Below are 12,214 nucleotides of genomic sequence, written 5' to 3' on the forward strand. Positions count from 1 at the left end.
GTGAACACATACTTCGCGGACAACGTCTGCGCCGGCGGGCGCCTCGTGTCCGGAGCGGTCGGCACCGGCTTCGGCGTGGCGCAGGGCGCTGTGTCCGCCAAGGGGAACCTTCTCCACGACATATATATATATATATATATATATATATATATATATATATATATATATATATATATATATATATATATATATATATATATATATATATATACGTATATATATATATACATATATATATACATAGTCATAAACTGGACTCTTGGCTGGGTGAGGAATTGAAACAAAATTGTAATGATGCTGCCACGAAACCAAGAGAGCCCAGTTTATGAGCAAAAGGAAAAGTTATTTGAAAACTTACCTTAGATTTTCCTGGATTTACAATTGAATGGGGAAGGTCGCCATATGGGAATTAGAATTCTTTTACAAATTTACAGGGATTTATTAACAGAGACTTAGCAAATAAACAATGAGACACAGAACAACATAATCACTAAGGGGCAGATTCAGTTATAGGACACAGGGAACAGTGATGCAATGATTTGGCAACAAGTAAGTTGATTAAAATGGGGCCGATATGTAATACAATCAGTTCAATGATAATAATAACATTCAGTCTTGCCCTGATTACACGAAATGGTCTCAGATAAGGCAAATGGTGGAACTCCAGGATGAGAGAGTAATTCATATGAACGTTTTCGGCCCACAACGGAATTCGGTACTGACTGCGACCAGGAATTTTCAGGATTTTGGTGGCAGACGAGATACTGAAGCATGGAATTGCGATCGGTCCGCGTGTCTCCCCTGAAAGAGACGTTCTAACTTAGGAATGATGGTATACACTGAAGGAGATGGAATCCACCTCTGAAATATCACCCAATGCACGTTCTTAAATACTAAACATGACGTAGCCTAGAAGATGATTATCAGAAAATCACGTAATCACAGACTTGGAATCGTATTCGATTGGGGCATTTGAAACAAGGAACACGTGATCGCACTCACAAAGATAAAATTGCACTGGGGGAGGGGTAATTGATGGTTATCACGGGATCTTTACTTGAATTCAAGGCACGTAAATGGCGAGATATGGGATTACAGGCAGGACTCTAACAAAGGAGAATTGCTTTGTGGAGGAAGAAGTTAAAGTTTACAGAAATGGAATTTTAAGGAGTTTAAGTAAAAGGGGAAGGGCTGGTATTTGACCACTTGCAATGTACGAACCTTTTATGACTATTGTAGGCGCCTCACAGCCGTTCCAGTTGTCCGTCGAAGTTAGTTCAACCAGCGGAGCGGGAAAAATGCAGCGCGTCCGCTACAGATCAGTTCAGAGGAGTGTCTCCTCTGCTTCAAAAACATGGCTTCTTCGAGCGTTGAGCTTTTGGGCCACCCATACCTGCAAGTATGTCAAAAGAACCAGTCAAGAGGGCAAAGGAAAAGCACACTTATCATTATTTGCCTACAGATTAGAATCTGACCTGTTCCCTAGCACTAAATGGCCCTTTTGGCCTCCCCCATACCTACATGTCCCCCCATTGCGTGATGGGGGTGGAAAAGGGGGTTTGTATTGTTCGCTGGATCGTATGATGTTGGGGGGGAGGGGGTAAGGAGGCCTAGCTAACGACTACTGACTGGTTCAAGTAAGCTCGGTTTTTGTTCGACGCCCGCCAAATTCCCCGACTCGATAAGCAAATGAATAACAGATGAATTCAAAATTAAATAAGGAAATCAAATTTACAGGAGGGGGGATGTTTATTCTTGACAGGTCCCCCCTTAAAAAAGGCCCTTCACACCCTTTCGGGTGTGAGGGTCTTAGCTAATTCCTCCCGACTGGCCCGTGACCCTACATAAGGTGGATGGTGGCTCTGCACATCTAAAGGAACCTACCTAACTGCTAAGAGGGGTTCTGAATTGGCTAATTTACAGGCTTAACCTACCTAAGGGTATAGATACGGCTACTATCTGGCTAGGATGACGGGAGAAATCTACACCTAGACAAATGCACACTGTAAACACTTAACCTAACCTAACCTGACTCTGACTCTGGCACTGAATGAGCTGGCACTAACGAATGGCACGCACTGAGTTATGATCAGCACTACGCTTTACGACTAACACGCAACAAATTGAAATATGACGCACCTGAAGGGTAATTCACCATGTATGATTAAGTAATATATCAGTTTGAGTCTAGAGTGGGTTGGAAGGAGGTTAGTTGGAAAAGGGTTAGTAGTACAAAGGCCTAAGTGGTTAATGGTTAATGCTATGGGCTCAGAGGTCACACAGGCTACCCTCTCTGGGCAGGTGCCAGGATTGCTCTGAGATGGAAGCAGCACTGTGCCAACGGGCACAAGTGCCAAGAGAGCTTATGGCTCTGACTCACTAAGTGAATTTCTTCCGCCCCCTTCTTCTTCTTTGGGGGCCTCCAGGGTCTGGCTAGGCCATTCCTAGGGGGCGATGAGGATGCTGACTCTGAAGAACGGCCAGGAGTGCCGTCAGGAGCAGGATCAGGGGCAGCCTCGAGGGCTACGGGCTGGCCTCCTACTTCGGCTGCTGCAACAACCGTCGTGGGAAGAGAACCAGCGTCTGCGTCCTGGCTGGACAGTTCCTGGTCGACCAGAAAAGAGGTAATGTGCAGGCCTGCTAGAGGGTCGTCCTCAGCAGGTGGAAGAGTGTGGGAAGAAGAAACATCAGGGTCGGAGTTTCACACTGTGCATAGCGATGATCACAGTGGTGAGATTTGGTGGATCTCCGAGGAGGATCCGAGTCATGTTCGGGTCCGGCACTGGCACTAACTCAGGGCCGTGCTCGGGAAGTGCGCTTGGCAGGGAGCATCCAGCCAAGATGGGTGGAGCTTGGCACTGACCAGTGCTTGCAAGTGGCACTGGCAGCAAATTGGTGTCAGACAAAGCTGAATTGGGACCTGGGGGGTCGAGATCCCTCGGAGTCCCTGGCATGATTTTGGACAGCGGTTCCTGTCTTGGTGAGAGGATTGGACCTCTTGGTTTGGTGGAGTTGGCCACTTCGGCTAGTCTACTGGGGCACTTTGCCCATCACTCGGAGTGACCCCTTACGTTGCAGGTCCTGCAGCGGTAATTTGTGCGATCCCTTTGGAATGAGGGAGTAATTCCTTGGCGGCCGTCCGGTCGCAAGACCAGCAGACTAGGCCTCGAATGTGTTCGATGCTGGTGGGTCCAGTTCGCTTTTGGGCGAATGGAAGGTTGGGTTGAGGGTGGCACAGCTGTCACAGAGGCTGTGTCCTGCTCAGGAGGTTCTGGCACGGCCTCACTGGCGGAGGCAGTTAGGCAATAGAATGGCGGGGGTCGGGGCATCCCCAGAGGATGTCCCTTCCTAGCAGGAATTCCACTCCGTGCCTGATGCGGTTCACTACCCCCAGGTGGTGAATCTCAATGCTCCAGTCGGTAATCACCCGGAGTTCGACTGTGGGAACAGTTATGGACTGCTGGTCTACCCAGGTTACCGTCCACCTGACTTCCTCATCTATGAAGACACCGGCTGGCACTTTGGCCCGACTGATCAGGCTAATATCCCAGCCCGTGTCGGCAGTAGCTGATAGTTTTACTATTAGGCTAGACTCATCCAGAGGGGCTATGGTGACGGACTTTGTCCAGACCCGCTCAGGGTGAGCCTTTTCTGGCGGCTCAGCCAGAGAGGATGTGGTACTGATCAGGTGGACATGCCTGGGAGCGACCACATGTTTTGGGCATGCAGGATACCCTGAGGTAGAGTGTCCTGAAGCTCCACAGTCTCGGCAGGGGCCCCGAGGATAGGATGATTTCCCAGCAGTGACGGTGGGCGGAGAAGCTGGTGCTGAATTAGGAGAGGAAGAGGGATGGTTCTTGGTAGGCTGTCGAGGGTTGTTGCCCAGTTGATTATTGTCCCTGTAGTGGCAGTCTGCTTCAGCATGACTGTACTTCTTGCAGATGGTGCAAGTAGGCCTGCTAGGTGGTCCATTTTAGGGGCGATTGAAGGCCGAGAGGTGTCCGGGTGGTACTATTTTACGCTGCAAGGTGCTGTGGGAGGGGTTGTACATTTCCCAAGCATCAGCTAAGCGGCAGGCTTCCTTGAGGGTGGCTGGCTGCTTATCACTAAGATACACAGCCAGAGGCCCGGGCGCACACTGGAAGAGGTCCTCCAGCATGGTCCGGTTGAACACATCCTCGAATGTGTTGCACCGCAGGGATTCGAACCAGCGGGTCCCAGCCTGAGTCTTGTGACAGGCCCATTCTGTCCAGGACCAGCCGGCGTCCTTGGCCATACCTCGGAATCGTTGTCTCCACCTCTCAGGAGTAATTTCATACGCCCTAGTAATGACCTCACGGACGGCAGCCATGTCTCCTCATTGATCTCTTTCCAATGCTCGGTGGGCGGCCTTAGCCTTACCATCCAGGTGCTTGGTAAGCAGTAAGGCCCTCTCAGCCAGGCTAACGTCGTAGGTCTCGAAGAGGAATTCGATCTCTTCGAGCCATTGTTCTGGCTCATCTTCTGTCCATTTGCCAATGAGGTCATTGACTGTCACGAGGGAGGTATTTGGTGCAAATGGGGTGAGGCTGGATGCTTGTTGGGCTGCTAGAGCTTCGGCGTTTTCCTTCTTGGCTCTCTCTAACTCGAGCTCCTTGTCTAAGAGAGCTAGTTCCTGCTGTCTTCGTCTTTCTTCTCTTTCTTCTTCTTGCTGCCTTTTCCGCTCTTCTCTTTCTGCTTCTTGCTGCCTTCTCCGCTCTTCTCTTTCTTCTTCTTGCTGCCTTTGTTCTTCTTACTTTCTCTTCTCAGCAATCTGTTCCTTTACAAACCTTTGAAGGGCCTGGCCGGAAAGACTGTCCTCCTTCCCTATATTCCTAAAATATTGGTGCTCCTCGGTGGACATGTTGCTGATGGGGAAGGGGTGCTGAGTGAGTTACTTGGGTGTTCCCGGAGGAAAAGGTTTGTGACGATGAGGAAGTGTCCTTAGATTAATGGCACTTCAATGAGTGGCACCTTTGAATGAGGTGGCACTGTGGATGAGTGTGCCGTGTGAAGGTCACACTAGGGGAAAGTGTTCCTGAAGGAAGTCTGAGTCCTTATGGGCAGATATGCTAGTAAATGGAGTGCTCCTGAAGGCTCTATGGTCCTTATGGGCGGATGCACTGTTAATGGGGTGTTCCTGAAGGAGCTGGTCCTTATGGGCAGAAACACCGGTTGTATGGCACTCTGTTTCTTCAATACAGGTGCAATGGCTTATAAGAGGTTGCTTTGGTTGGTTGGCACTGTGGTGCCGGTGCGCTCCGTGGAGCAAAATGTCAGTGCATGAATCGGCACTGAAGGTGAGGTACTCTGCCTGAGCAGAAGGTAAGTAGGGAGTAAAAAGGTAAATGAGAGACTCCAACAAAAGGGAAGAGATAGGAAAGTGAAAGGAGAAAGATAAGTGCTTCAGTGATGGGGTGCTTAGCCGTGCCGCAGATTAGTGGCACTGAGAGAAATGGAAACTGGATGTGGCACGAGTGGGTAGCTAGTTATGAGAACTAGTGGGCGCTGCCTGACATGAGGACAGGTAGACTATGAGGGAGGCACACCATGTGCAATGGTTTTTTAGCACTTGCAACACGCAAGTCTGAGATAAAATATACCGACTCCCGCACGTCAGTTGGAACACGTAACAAGATATAATATATATGCGCTTTATAGCGCACACTAAATGATCTGGGTTGAAGCACTTGGAAAGAAAAAAAACTGGTATGCTTGATTACTCCGCAAACACAAGCGTTCAGAAATTACGCACTGGGTATATGATAAAATTTAATGGGTAATGAATTTGAAATTTCAGATTACGTATTAATATAATTCTTTGTATCTGCCTTTTATAATTTGTGAGTTGATTCCCAAACTCGTAAGTAAATTAGGTCGGTCCCGTGTTAAAATGCACTAATGCGAGAGGGGAGAGAAGGGGGAGAAAAAAAAAGAAAAGATCTCTCTCTCTCGGTGAGCGTTAGATAATGGCACGTATTTGTTATGAAATTTTAATCCCTTTATTTTGCGCTTAAGCGAAAATACATTATGGTTGCGAAATTACGATAAGTATTTTAGGGAATTGCTACTGCCTCACACACATCAAAAAGCTTAGGGTATGGTACGTAAGGGTGTTTCAAATTGTTTCACAAAGTTTCCTGAGTTTCGTTAGTACACGAGGAGGCTCGTTCCTTGAACGAACGTTGTGGGAGCGACTACGCGCGGGAAAACAGCTGATCGTAGGCCCTTGCTTGTCGGCGACAGAACGAAGTGAAATTGGATGGAGAAAAGGAAAACAAAACAAAACTGCACTTTCTTGCTAAATGCGGGTTTGAAATGCGAAATGAATTATTTAACTTTGAATATCAGTACTGTCTTTACTTTACGTTAATATTCTTTAATATGCACTGGGGGTCGTTAAATAAATTTTTTTATTTCTCCAACACTAGGACAGTTTGCGCATGTGTGATTTGAACACAACTGTTTCTTGCTAGCCGTGTAAATGCCAGATATCGCTATACGGTTTCCTGTAAACTAATCGTTATTTCAAAATTTATCACTAACCAAGAAATGTACATTTTCTTTGCCGTAACTATTCCAAAATAAACTCCTATCTACTGGTCCTAGCTTACACATGCAAAATTCCCTAACTAACACCTTCCTAATTCCTATATTTTACTCGTCTACAACTCGACACTTTGTCCTACACTTTAGAAATTTTGCGGACAGACACTTTGCGCCTACCCCTCTGTTTTCGCTAATATAAGAACCCTATGCGTTCCCGTGTTATGAACACTTTTATGATACGAGAATTGTTGCGTTTCTCTCACGAAATATTAAAATATCACTTCTCTGATTCCCTTAATATTAGGACATGCACACACTCTGTTTACCAAAGTTGTCGGCTCCGATCGCTTCCTGTGCTTTTGAATAATGAAATGATTACCGTGACTGAAATAATTGATTTCATATATTCCTGGTTTTCTAGTCTAGCTTAATAGCGAGGCTAATTAACGCTAATAGACTAATCCTGGCAATTGGTCGTCACTGTCATAAACTGGACTCTTGGCTGGGTGAGAAATTGAAACCAAGAGAGCCCAGTTTATGAGCAAAAGGAAAAATTATTTGAAAACTTACCTTAGATTTTCCTGGATTTACAATTGAATGGGGAAGGTCGCCATGTTAGAATTAGAATTCTTTTACAAATTTACAGGGATTTATTAACAGAGACTTAGCAAATAAACAATGAGACACAGAACAACATAATCACTAAGGGGCAGATTCAGTTATAGGACACAGGGAACAGTGATGCAATGATTTGGCAACAAGTAAGTTGATTAAAATGGGGCCGATATGTAATACAATCAGTTCAGTGATAATAATAACATTCAGTCTTGCCCTGATTGCACGAAATGGTCTCAGATAAGGCAAATGGTGGAACTCCAGGATGAGAGAGTAATTCATATGAACATTTTCGGGCCACAACGGAATTCAGTACTGACTGCGACCAGGAATTTTCAGGATTTTGGTGGCAGACGAGATACTGAAGCATGGAATTGCAATCGGTCCGCGTGTCTCCCCTGAAAGAGACGTTCTAATTTAGGAATGACGGTATACACTGAAGGAGATGGAATCCACCTCTGAAATATCACCCAATGCACGTTCTTAAATACTAAACATGACGTAGCCTAGAAGATGATTATCAGAAAATCACGTAATCACAGACTTGGAATCGTATTCGATTGGGGCTTTTGAAACAAGTAACACGTGATCGCACTCACACAAAGATAAAATCAACACTGATATGGCTTAACCTAAATAGCCCTTAAATTGCACTGGGGGAGGGGTAATTGATGGTTATCACGGGATCTTTACTTGAATTCAAGGCATGTAAATGGCGAGATATGAGATTACATGCAGGACTCTAACAAAGGAGAATTGCTTTGTGAAGGAAGAAGTTAAAGTTTAAAGAAATGGAATTTTAAGGAGTTTAAGTAAAAGAGGAAGGGCTGGTATTTGACCACTTGCAACGTACAAACCTTTTATGACTATTGTAGATGCCTCACAGCCGTTCCAGTTGTCCGTCGAAGTTAGTTCAACCAGCGGAGCGGGAAAAATGCAGCGCGTCCGCTACAGATCAGTTCAGAGGAGCATCTCTTCTGCTTAAAAAACATGGCTTCTTTGAGCGTTGAGCTTTTGGGCCACCCGTACCTGCAAGTATGTCAAAAGAACCATCAAAGAGGGCAAAGGAAAAGCACACTTATCATTATAAGCCTACAGATTAGAATCTGACCTGTTCCCTAACGCTAAATGGCCCTTTTGGCCTCCCCCATACCTACATGTCGCCCCATCGCGTGATGGGGGTGGAAAAGGCGGTTTGTATTGTTCGCTGGATCGTATGATGTTGGGGGGGATTAAGGAGGCCTAGCTAACGGCTACTGACTGGTTCAAGTAAGCTCGGTGTTTGTTCGACACCCGCCAAATTCCCAACTCGATAAGCAAATGAATAACAGGTGAATTCAAAATTAAATAAGGAAATCAAATTTACAGGGGGGAGGACAATATATATATTATATATATATATATATATATATATACGGATGTTTATTCTTGACAATATATATATATATATATATATATATATATATATATATATATATATATATATATATATATATATATATATATATAAATTATGAATTGAAATTATGTGTTTTATTTTATTTTATTCCTCCTCCGCCCTTAAAATATATAATATAACTTTTTTAATTGTAGTTTTTTCCCTGGCCAAAACTGTGACTTTCTTCCCTGTGATTTTCTTCCCTATAAAAACTAACATGGTATGTTCTATATCACCCTTATATAGGGAACATTCAATTCAAATGCAGGCCTAGTTTGACAAGAGGGTATGAATTACCTCTCAGCCAATCAGAGGCCTCCAGTGCCAACCTCTGGGTATCTTTCTAATGTACCAGCCAATCACAACACCCCATTAATGAAAGATAGAGATATATTTTCTATTTTGGTCAATAGTTTTTGCATTCTTTTTATCTAAATGAAAATGGATTGAGACCTCGTGTATGAGAGATGTATTCATACACTGATCAGAAAAACATAAAGAAAAATAGAAAAAGGTCTTTTATTTTGGGCAAGAAGCCCACCACGGGGGCCAAGGCCTTTTAAACTTATATTAGAAATTCTGTAATACAAAATCAAAGTCAATTTGTATAAAATATGCATTGAATTTCCAGGAGAACATGTGTACAAGTGTACACACACTACAGCTGTCTGACTAAATGCATTTGCAATTCCCGGTCGAAGGTGACACTCCACTAATGAAAAACTGTATATATATATATATATATATATATATATATATATATATATATATATATATATATATATATATATATATATATATATATATATATCTATATATATATATAATTATATATAGAAATATATATATATATATATATATATATATATATATATATATATATATTATATATATATAATAATATATGCTGAATGGATATATTTATATATATATATATATATATATATATATAGATATATATATATATATATATATATATATATATATATATATATATATATATATATATATATATATATATATATATATATATATATATATATATATATATATATATATATATATATATATATATATATATATATATATATATAACGATTCCACCCAAACTCAGACGATTAGTACCGTAAAATAGCTTGGAATCGAATCAGTCAATTCATATAGACACATAATACAGATTGCCAAAATATGGTGCAAGTCTTCTGGGACATCCTCAATATACAGTTCCACTCAACTCTGTAGAGACTGCGATCAGTAATAAGGATAAAAATAAACTTATTATTTTATGGTACAGCATATTATAGGACTTTATAGGACTTCTGTAATAATAGAGGCCTTTAACTCCACTGCTGTATAAAACTTGTGTGGTGGGGGGGACAATTGAGAATTTATAAATTCTCAGTTCTCCAGAATTTGAAATTCTCGAGTTGTGACCTAAACCTTGATCTTGACCTAAACCTTGAGGTTTAAATGTCATCCTTGACTTAGATCTTAGCCAAGTTTATGGGCATACAATGGCTACTAAGCATACCTAAGTTTATGGATCTTAAAGAGATACCACCATCCAAAAGGTGGGCAGAAATCCAGTTTCAATGACAGGGGCAAAGTTGCCTATGCCTCGAACTGCTATACCCAACCTTAAGTGGACCTGACAGCCACTGATTTCCTTAAGGAGACAGGCCACCATGCAGAAGGTGGGCAGAAATCCAGTTTCGATGACAGGGGCAAAGTTGGAGACAGGCCACCATGCAGAAGGTGGGCAGAAATCCAGTTTCGATGACAGAGGAAAAGTTTTAAGAGGTGCTAAAGAAACGAGCAGGAGAAAGTTACTGCTGATTTATTGAGAACACAGGCGGTTTATATAGCGATGGACTGACGTCGCACCGAGGAATACAATGAGAACCAGGGTGACCTGAGGTCAGTAACATTTAACAAGAAATACAATGAATAAATGCACTCTGAGTTGCAAAAATGGACAATAATGAAGAGGACGACATTCTGATACATGAGCAAAAGAAACATATACCATACAAGTTAGTAACAGGTACATAATTACATAGATTAGTTTAAATGCTTGGGTATGGCTGATCCTGCGTGACCCGTTATCCTAGGAGCGGCATAGAAAACAGGTCGCCATCATAGAAGACCCGCTTAGCGGGGACTTTACAAATACTCCCCCCAAAGACGTGGGTAACATCTGATTAATCCATGTATCTGCTGGGGCGTTGAAGAGTGCCACGGCTACGCGAAGTGAGGGGGGGGGTTGCGCTGTGCATGGGAGCTGCTGGTGTGGGCAGATGTTTCTGGGGGCGGCCTAGTGACCTCCTCCTGCGGTGGCCCGGCTGCAGAGACGACTTCTCAGGCGGAGGGTGCGGTGCGATGACGTCTGTTTCCTCCTCCAGGAGGGCGGGCTTGATGTGGTCGACCGACAGCCAGTCGTCTTTTCCGTGAAGGGCGAGACGGAAAGCCTTGTTGTTCCTCTCCAGCACGCGGAAGGGCCCCCTGTAGGGCCTGGTCAGCGGTGGGCGGACGGCATCATCCCTGACGAAGACGTGGGTGGTGGAGAACAAGCCGGGAGGCGTGAAGGCGACTGACCTGTCGGTGTAAGTCTGCTTACAGGGTGCAAACTTGCTGACCATGTCGCGAAGCCTCTGGACTGACGGGTTGTGGCAGTCCTCTGTGACCAGTTCACCTGGAACTACAAGGGGCTCCCCGTAGATTTTCTCCGCTGCGGAGGGCTCGCCGTTGGCTTTGGGGGCGGTTCTCAAGCCGAGGAGGACCCATGGCAGCTGGTATTTCCAATCCTCAGCGGTGCAGCAGGCCATGAGGGACGCTTTCAGGGACCTGTGGAACCTCTCCACCAAGCTGTTGGCTGCGGGGTTGTAAGCGGTGGTGGTGTGGTAAGATGTTCCCAGCAGGCGTGCAAGGGCGGACCACAACTCGGACAGGAAGGCAGGGCCCCTGTCAGTGGTTATGTGGTCCAGGACGCCGAACCGGCTGATCCAGCTGGAGAGGAGGGCCTCGGCACACGCACTGGCAGTGGCTTCCTGCATGGGCGACGCTTCGGGCCACCTGGTTGAGCAGTCGACAATCGTCAGGAGATATCTGGCCTCACCTGACGGGGGAAGAGGGTTGACGGGGGAAGAGGGTTGACGACGTCGATGTGTATGTGGCCGAACTGCCGCCCTGGCTGTGGAAACTCGCCTACTCCGGGCTCGGTTTGATGACCTATCTTGCTGGTTTGGCACGGAAGACACTGTCTTGCCCAAGTCCTCGCGTCCTTCTGCATTCCGTGCCAGACGAACTCCTCTGTCAGCAGTTTGGCCATCGTCCTGCCGGAGGGGTGGGACAGCCTGTGGATGACGTCGAATACTGTACCTGGCTGCGGTGGGAGGCAGGCACCAGGGGGCGAGGCTGGCTGGTGCTGATGTCGCAGAGGAGTTTTGGTCCCCTGGGGGCGAGGGCCACGTCCCTCCACTTCAGGGACGTGATGGCGGTGCGGTAGGCTGGAGTCCCCGGGTCGGCAGCCTGTTCCCGGGCGAGGTCCCCGTAGTTGATCCCCCGAGCTGCACCGCGTTGAGCTCGATTCTGGAG

The 12,214-nt window shown here is 45.2% G+C and overlaps 1 long non-coding RNA gene across 4 annotated transcripts in view; it reads right to left on the minus strand.

Moving 5' to 3' along the window:
* Positions 1-418: 418 nt before the first annotated feature.
* Positions 419-12,214, minus strand: part of LOC136847446 (uncharacterized) — a 116,981-nt gene continuing 105,185 nt past the window's right edge. For 3 of the 4 annotated variants that reach the window (XR_010855754.1, XR_010855752.1, XR_010855751.1), the window contains 3 exons: positions 8,040-8,211; positions 1,222-1,393; positions 419-801 (listed from right to left, as the gene is read on the minus strand). This is a non-coding gene — a long non-coding RNA (uncharacterized lncRNA). Of the gene's footprint in view, positions 802-1,221; positions 7,581-8,039; positions 8,212-12,214 lie in introns of all 4 variants that reach the window. The other variant, XR_010855755.1, reaches the window with a different exon arrangement.

Source organism: Macrobrachium rosenbergii, chromosome 16, assembly GCF_040412425.1.
Source record: "Macrobrachium rosenbergii isolate ZJJX-2024 chromosome 16, ASM4041242v1, whole genome shotgun sequence".
Taxonomy (NCBI): domain Eukaryota; kingdom Metazoa; phylum Arthropoda; class Malacostraca; order Decapoda; family Palaemonidae; genus Macrobrachium; species Macrobrachium rosenbergii.